Source organism: Coturnix japonica, chromosome 10 (assembly GCF_054131305.1).
Source record: "Coturnix japonica strain WE chromosome 10, WE-NBRP24, whole genome shotgun sequence".
Lineage (NCBI taxonomy): Eukaryota > Metazoa > Chordata > Aves > Galliformes > Phasianidae > Coturnix > Coturnix japonica.
Window position 1 is genome coordinate 15,271,242 of NC_140672.1, and position 8,972 is coordinate 15,280,213.

An 8,972-nucleotide genomic window follows, 5' to 3' on the forward strand; every position below is an offset into this window, starting at 1 on the left:
GTGCTGCAGTGAGATTTACCAAGAAGAGCAAAGATGTAGAAAAGATCTGCGCTTGGCTGCGTGAGGAAGCCAAACTGCAGGCTGAGCTTTCAGACACAGGTGCTACTGTGGAGTGGATGAAGGATGGGAAGGAGCTCAAGGCCAGTGAAAATTATGAACTGCAAATTGTGGGGAAGAAACACACCCTGAAAATTCACAACGACTCAATGGATGATGCTGCAAGTTATCAGTGCATCTGTGAGGGGGATAAAATGCTCTATCAGCTTTCATTGAAAGGTATGTGACAGTCTGGGCTGTCCTCTTCCTGCCCAGGGCCAGCAGACTGCATTCACCTGACTCCCCGACAGTCCAGCTGTTGTCAGACAGCATCTGGGGTGTTTTCAGTGGCTGTTTTGACTTGAACTGGCCAATCTGCTTTGTAGAGCCATTTGATTTCTGTGTTCTGTCCTGTGATTCGTCCCTAAGATATAGAGGAAATCAAGGGAAAGACAGGAAAAAGAGCATCCCAGCCTTCCTGCTCTTCTGTCAGGGTGGCCACAAGAGATGATGTCAACATCTCTTTTTGTAGCAGTGATCCCAAATGTAGAAAACACCTGTGAAGAGTCACAGGGACTAAATTGATGGAGAGCAGAACTTCCTGCCAAGGCTTGTCAGCTAGTCTTAATTTTGCTTTTCTTCTCTCTCTTTGTCATGTTAGCATAATATTTCATACTGGCAGGTCTGCCCATAGAATTAACTGGCACAGGCTGCCCAGGTAGGTGGTGGGATCCCTGGAGGTGTTCAGGAGCTGTCGAGATGTGGCCCTGATGGATGTTATCAGGGGGCATGGTGGGGTGGGTTGGGGTTGGAATCAAAGGAGGACCCCCATGTATTTCATCGGGAAGCACTACTGGTAATAAGACCTTTGGAGCAAATCCTGGTAGGGCCACGCTCAGCTGGTCCAGTCTGGAGGCTGTTTCTCCTTACTGCAGTATCTGCAGTGAAAACCAGCAGCTGCTTTTGTGTGGTTGGGCTCACATCCAGCAGTGGTGATGGGACTACAATGATAAGAGACAGTTCCTGAAAAAATGAATGAAATTTGACTGTATGATAGGATGGAGTTAAATGTATTGACAGGATCTCAGTCATCCCAGTGTCCATCAGCTGGCTCTCGAGCTCCTAAATACAGGCATTCTGTAGAACGTTGTTGAATTTGTATTATACATGCGTGTTCTTGGAACTGCAGAACAAATGCATGCATAATCCAGACTTTGATTTTAGCAGCTCTGACTGCGCTGTCTCAACAGACCCAACTCAGTTGTGTGCGCTGTTTTAAAATGATATGTTAACAAGAAGTTGGAAAACAAGCTCAATTACCCTCAGTAAAATAGGACCATGGCCTTAGGCTTAAACTTTTGGCTAAGACAGTGGTGAGATTTTGTATCTTTGAAGTCAATTATTCCACTGTGTGTTAATAGGGGCCAGTTTTATCATCTAACTTTTGCACTCCAATTAATTTCCATAAAGGAATTCTGTTTTTCTTTTCAGTCCTAAGTGATATCTCTATCTTTTAGGCTCGATTTGTTTGCCAGGGGGTTACAGTGCAGTAATAGATACCCCCTCCATTGATTTCCTTCTAGTTTGCTTGTTCCAATTCTTTCCTCAGTTTTCCTATTTTAGACATTTTCTTGAAGCCTTGGGCTTCTTCCTTTGGCTCTGTCCCCTGTCCAGTGTATGTCCTTCAACTTGTGGAGATAAGGTAATCTGGCACGTGGTTTATAAAAGCTGCCAATTTGCCAGCTTCTGAATTAGAATCTAGCAATTAGAACTAGGACTAAACGTGCACGTTTGATCTTATGATAAATGAATGCCTCATGGTCACCAATGTCCCTGCAGTTCTTTACCATCATATGTATTTTGTGTCTTCATATTTTGTTTCAGCACTGGCAAACTTCGTAATCAAAGAGACAAGTGGAGGAGTAATCAGGGCCGTTGCTGGAAAACAAGCTGAATTTGTTTCTGAGACCTCTGAAGCCAATGTCATGGTGAAGTGGTACAAAAATGGCAAAGAAATCAAGACCAGTAAGAAATTCACAATGGAAGATAAAGGGAAACTGCATAAGCTTGTGGCTTCAGCTGTAACGAAAGAAGACGAGGGAACATACATCTACACAATTGGAGATGACACTCTGATTTTTGATTGGAAAGTCTCAGGTAAGTTTGTGAGGCAAACATAGGATCACAATCCATGTAAAGCACTTCAGACTTAATTCATTTTATTTGTCCAACGCTGTGGGTTTCCAGTATTTAGGACAAAGATTGCATAGCTCTATTGAAGCAATTCTGACCTTCCTGTTGTCCCTATGCAAATCCACAGTATGAGCAAATAATGTAACTGTGTTGTGATGAATTCAAGACAGCCTTAGCTCCAGCTGGGGCTGGAGTCACGACTTGAGCCCTGACATCTGGGCTTCATTCATCTAGTTCATGTATTGCCTCAGCACTTACATCATCTTTAAACCTATGACTGAAATGGTCCTAAGTTATTAGCATGGGAATCCTGTCTCCTCTTTGGACAAATTAAACTCCACATTTGGAGAGTTGAGTGTCTCCTGCTGTACCCGAAGGACATTGTGATCTCTGAGGTGTCTCCCTGAGGTGCTGTAAGCACAGCCATTAGCTCATAGTGCAAGTAAAGCACTGTTAGGTCAAGCCTGGAGGAGTAATGCTTGTCACTGACATGTTCCTGTTCAGGGTGGAGCTGGAGGGTAAAATAACACAAGAAATTGTCATTGAAATTCAATATCTGTGAAATTCAGCTGGTTGCATTCACAGAACCTGGCGTTAAGATCTGTTTTCTGTTTTATATCTTGAGCCTATTTTCCATAACCCAGTCCTCATTTATGAACTGAAGCTCTACTGAAAGCCTTTCGCTGTGTATGCTCATGCTGCAGTGCAGCGCTTGTGACCTTTAACAGCACATTCACATTCCTCTGATCACAGGATCCTTACGGTTGATTAAGACCCTCTAGTCTGACTGCTCACCCATCACCACCGTGATGCTCACCATCAGCTTAGCTAAAAACTCAGCAGAGATGATAGATCAAGCACAACACTGGATTTGGGGTGGCTAGAGATTCCTAAGATATTGAAGGATTGCTTGCAGGTGGTGTTGGTTCAGGTATTCACCCTGCATCCCACCTGCTGTTCTGTTTGGTTGAGAATCATGCATTCTGCAATTTCACTTTGTAATTCAAAGACCCTGGCTTTATCTGTTGAAAAACTGATCTAAAACAAGCCAAGAAGACTCCGTTGGAACTGGTTGATGCAGAACAAAGGCATCCCCAAAGGACAAGTTGCACTGTTTGATGAACATTATTGGATGAGAGCTAAGCTAAGATTTAAAAAGTTCTGGGGCTGTCTCTGAGCATCAAATACAGAGGAAGCCTGCATGATGCCCTGAGAATGGATACCTCCTACTTTGGTGTAGGGTTAAGGGAACACTAGCAGTAACTCCTATCACAAAATGTCGCATGGCTCAGACAAAATGCCATCAAGAGGGCTTAATTAGGAGCACCAAATGGTCGCAAGATGGTCTTAGGGCAGGGAAGTAATCTATCTATGTGATATTGATTGATGCTATTAGTTCTTAACAGCTTGACTCTAGAAGGACTGTTGTTCTTTGGTCACCTAGTTATAAAAGAATAAATGGCTCCTGTCTATTACAATTTTTAACGCATTTTTTGTTCACTGATGCCATAAATGTTCCTGGCATAGTAATTGGCCTTGGTATATTCAGTGACTGAAAGCAACAGTTGTTGCTCTAAGAAATGCAGTACAAAGCTAGGTCTGCCTGTAGCTGACAGCCATCAGCTTGCTCCTCAGGCAGGTTCTGTCTGTGTATGGGAGATCACAATGTGAACCACTGATTGATCAGCTGAGGCAAGTGTGGGGTCAGCTGTGGGAGCACAGGTGAAAGTTATGTAGCTGTGCTCCCTGGAGGGGTGGAGTTCGACTCCACCTCCTCTGAGACCTCATTTAAGGGCTGACCCTCACTGAGGCAGCATCTCTTGGAGATTGCTCACCAGGGAGGATCACCTCAGCTCTGGTGAGTTCCCTTTTCCTTATATCTTCTGTATTTCTACCATTTTACTTGTAATTGCTATCCTTGTTAATACCAGCATAGTTATTGCCAATACATTTGGCAAGCCAGGCAGGAGCCACTGACTTGGCATCTAGAAATATAAGGAAAAAAAAATGTCCTTTGTGTGGAAAATCTTTAATTGGTACAAGGGGGAGAAGACCACCCCCTTAGGGACATGCCTTCCTGGACAAATTCCAGGTTTTGAGGCGTCCCCATATTACCAATTAGCAACAATTATTGAACAATGGGGCCCTTTAAGAGTACCAAATAACATGGACGCCTATTGTCTAACTGATTACTTTCTAGGACTACAAAAAGATATCTTAATTACAAAAGAAAAGTGAATGGCTGCATCTATGGCAGCCTGGCCATTATTAAATGCTTTAAATCGGGCAGAGATAAAATCAAACAACATTGCACATGAAAATGAATTGTTAAAGGCCCGTATTGAAAAATTGGAGGGTGAGATCAATCTATTGACAGGAAAAAAACCGTCATTTTCTTCCTCCAACCCTCAAATTAGATACATTTCATTTAATGACGATCAAGATCCTGAAGAAATGAATCAAAATAAGATCACTAAATCTGATCTAGAAAAACCATCTGAGACGGACTCACTAGAAGTCCGTCCAGTAATAACTCAAAAAACAAAGAAAATTCAAGATCGACCAGCAGGAGTGCCACCTGATCAATGGCCCCCTGCCGAATCTGTTTTACATGTAACAGCCCGTCCATATACGCCTACTGAACTCATGGACCTAGTGCAACGATTTAGGCAAAGGCCAAGGGAAAGTGTTCCGGCTTGGTTATTACGGTTATGGGATTCAGGGGCAGATAGTGTACTGGTTAGTGGCCCCGAAGTATCTAAGTTGGCCACAATAACAGTACATCCTGCCCTTCGGCAGAGACTGTATGCTGGGACTCAGTTCCCTGAAGAAAACCATTCAATTGTAGAATGGATAATGGCTGCTTGCCGCATGGTGTGGACAAATAAAACTGACATGCCAGTAAACACAGGGATGTGGTCTTCTATGGAAGACCTTCAAAATTATATACGCGAATTAGGTATGAGAGAGGCTATCTACGAAGACACATTCGATAGCCCTGATATGGTTAAATTTTCTGCGGGAATGAGGGACCTAATTTTACAGTAAGCACCCTCTCATATGTATGGAACCTTGGTTTCCATACTTAATCCAGTAGTATCCGCAGAGGCAGTAGTCCAACAAGCCGCCCAATTGGTAGCAGACCTCGGAGAAACTGAGCGTTTACGAGCTAAGCGCAATATCAGGGTGATTGAGGATGCCGAGGCTTTTCCAATAGTGCGAGCCAGAAGATCGGCCCCGCGAACTTCTCGGGCAGGACCTGTTAGGGTATCCCGGAAACAAATGTTTAATGATCTGCTCCGGGCAGGCGTTCAGTTTTCAAAAATTGATGGGCAGCCCAATCAGGTTCTCCTTCAGTTGTGGAAGCAACTGAAGGATGAACAAAAATTTCAGAATAAACCCAAAAGGCCAGGGATAAGATTTATAGAGCGGCGACCAACAACATGGAATTTAGAAGATTTTATAGTTCCAAATAGGAAAAAGAAGCCACCTCAGGTGCCTCGGGTTATGACACCGGAGGTATCGGAGGTAAAAGACTTGAATCTGGCTCAGTTCATGGCTTGACGAGGGATGTCAGTCCTCCTAGGGCCTCTAGACGGGACCGGAGGCCCTATGTGGAACTGACGATATACTGGTCCCGAAAGAATATACAGAAGGTTATGGCCCTAGTTGATACCGGGGCAGAGACATCTATAATATATGGAGACCCAACTAAATTTAAAGGTAATAGAGTGATGATTGGAGGTTTTGGGGGACAAACCATTCCGGTCACCCAAACCTGGGTAAAACTGGGGGTCGGGCGTCTTCCACCACGGGAGTACAAGGTATCCATTGCCCCAATTCCAGAGTATATATTAGGAATTGATATCCTGTGGGGTCTGGCTCTCCATACAACAGTGGGAGAGTTCCGATTGCGGCAGAGATGCATTAGTATCCGGGCAATCCAGACAATATTGAGAGGCCATGCAAAACATGAGCCTATTTGTTTGCCGAAGCCACGCCGGATTACTAATGTGAAACAGTACAGACTCCCGGGTGGGCAGGATGAAATAACAAAGACGGTGCAGGAATTAGAAAGAGTGGGTATTATAAGGCCTGCACATAGCCCATATAACTCCCCAATATGGCCAGTGCGAAAACCGGATGGAACATGGAGGATGACAGTAGACTATAGGGAATTAAATAAGGTCACGCCACCTGTTCATGCGGCTGTACCCAATATTGCCTCCCTAATGGACACACTAAGCAGGGAAATCAAAACATATCACTGTGTCTTGGATTTGGCGAATGCATTCTTCAGTATTCCAATCAGTGAAGAATCGCAAGATCAGTTTGCATTTACATGGGAAGGGAGGCAATGGACTTTCCAGGTCCTACCCCAAGGGTACGTACATTCGCCCACTTTTTGTCATAATTTAGTGGCACGTGATCTGGCTAAGTGGGAAAAGCCAAATAATGTCAATTTATATCATTATATTGATGACCTCCTGTTAACATCCGATTCGTTAGAGGCGGTGAGACAAGCAGCAGATTTGTTGATAGCTTACCTGCAGAAAAGAGGGTGGGCTATAAACCCACAGAAGGTGCAAGGTCCGGGGCTATCTGTAAAATTCCTGGGAGTAATTTGGTCCGGGAAAACCAAAGTACTACCCAGTGCGGTAGTAGATAAAGTCCAAGCGTTTCCAGTCCCTACAACATCAAAACAATTGCAAGAATGTTTGGGTATATTGGGGTATTGGCGCTCCTTTATACCTCATTTAGCTCAGCTATTAAGGCCATTATACAAGCTTACAAAGAAGGGTCAATCATGGAATTGGGGAAAGATAGAACAGGATGCTTTCCAACAGGCAAAACTGGCAGTTAAACAAGCTCAGGCGTTGGGTATATTTGATCCGACCCTCCCAGCTGAACTAGATGTTCATGTTACTCAAGATGGTTTTGGCTGGGGCCTGTGGCAACGCCAGAGTTCTGTTCGAACCCCCATTGGATTCTGGTCTCAGGTTTGGCACGGAGCAGAAGAACGATATAGCATGATTGAGAAACAGTTATTGGCTGCCTATTCGGCATTACAAGCAGTAGAGCCGATAACGCAAACAGCAGAGGTCATAGTTAAGACTTCATTACCAATCCAGGGGTGGGTGAGAGATTTGACTCACCTTCCTAAGACGGGGGTGGCCCAAGCACAAACGGTGGCACGATGGGTCGCCTATCTAAGCCAGAGAAGCAGTCTGTCTTCATCTCCACTTAAAGAAGTACTACAGAAGATCCTAGGCCCAGTGACGTATCACAGTGATACATCAAAAGAACCGATGGTTGCTCCACCAGAGAAGAGTCCCGTTCAGGAAGGAAGATATCCTATTTCTGAAGATGCCTGGTATACGGATGGGTCCAGCAGAGGCAACCCGAGCAAGTGGCGAGCAATAGCATACCATCCCTCTACTGAGACCATCTGGTTTGATGAGGGGGATGGTCAAAGCAGCCAATGGGCAGAATTGCGAGCCGTGTGGATGGTTATAACTAAAGAACCTGGTGACGGCGTCCTGAACATCTGTACAGATAGTTGGGCTGTGTACCGGGGGCTCACTCTGTGGATTACGCAATGGGCTACCCAGGAATGGACTATCCACGCCCGACCGATTTGGGGTAAAGACATGTGGGTAGACATTTGGAATACGGTCAAACACAGGACAGTATGTGTCTACCATGTCTCTGGTCATCAACCCTTGCAGTCACCAGGAAATGGTGAAGCTGACACACTGGCCCGAATCCGATGGATTGAGAATTCACAATCTGAAAATATTGCCCGTTGGTTACATCAGAAGCTACGGCATGCTGGACAGAAGATAATGTGGGCAGCTGCTAAAGCATGGGGGCTGCCTGTACAACTATCTGATATCGTTCAAGCATGTCAGGATTGCGATGCTTGCTCAAAGATGAGACCGAGACCGTTGCCTGAAACAACATCCCACATTGCTAGAGGATATAGTCCTCTTCAGAGATGGCAGGTCGACTACATTGGGCCCCTCCCTCGGTCTGAGGGGGCGAGATATGCCCTGACCTGCGTTGACACTGTAAGTGGACTGCTGCAAGCCTATCCTGTACCAAAGGCAAATCAAGCATACACAATTAAGGCACTTACTAAACTGATGTCTGCATACGGGACACCTCAAGTTATCGAGAGTGACCAAGGGACTCACTTCACTGGAGCGATGATACAGCGCTGGGCAGAAGAAAACAACATTGAATGGCGATTCCACCTGCCATATAACCCAACAGGGGCAGGCCTTATTGAACGTTATAATGGTATCCTTAAGGCTGCCCTGAAAACAGACTCTCAGTCCCTGCAGGGGTGGACAAAAAGATTATATGAAACCGTGCGGGACCTGAATGAAAGACCTCGGGATGGCAGACCCAGTGCCCTGAAAATGTTACAAACTATATGGGCCTCCCCTTATAGGATCCAAATTACAGGCACCGATAATAAGGTAAAACCGCAGGTTGGTACTGAAAATAATCTTCTGCTCCCTGCCCCTGAGAATTTAGAACCGGGAATCCATAAGATAAATTGGCCTTGGAAGGTGCAGGTAGGACCCAAATGGTGTGGCCTACTTGCACCTTGGGGGAGATTATTGGAGGTGGGAGGTTCAGTCACCCCCTCGGTGATAGGTACATGGCCTACTGACATCGTGGTCAATACTCCGGCCTTTATTGCTAAAGGAACACCTATTATGTCCCTATGGCAG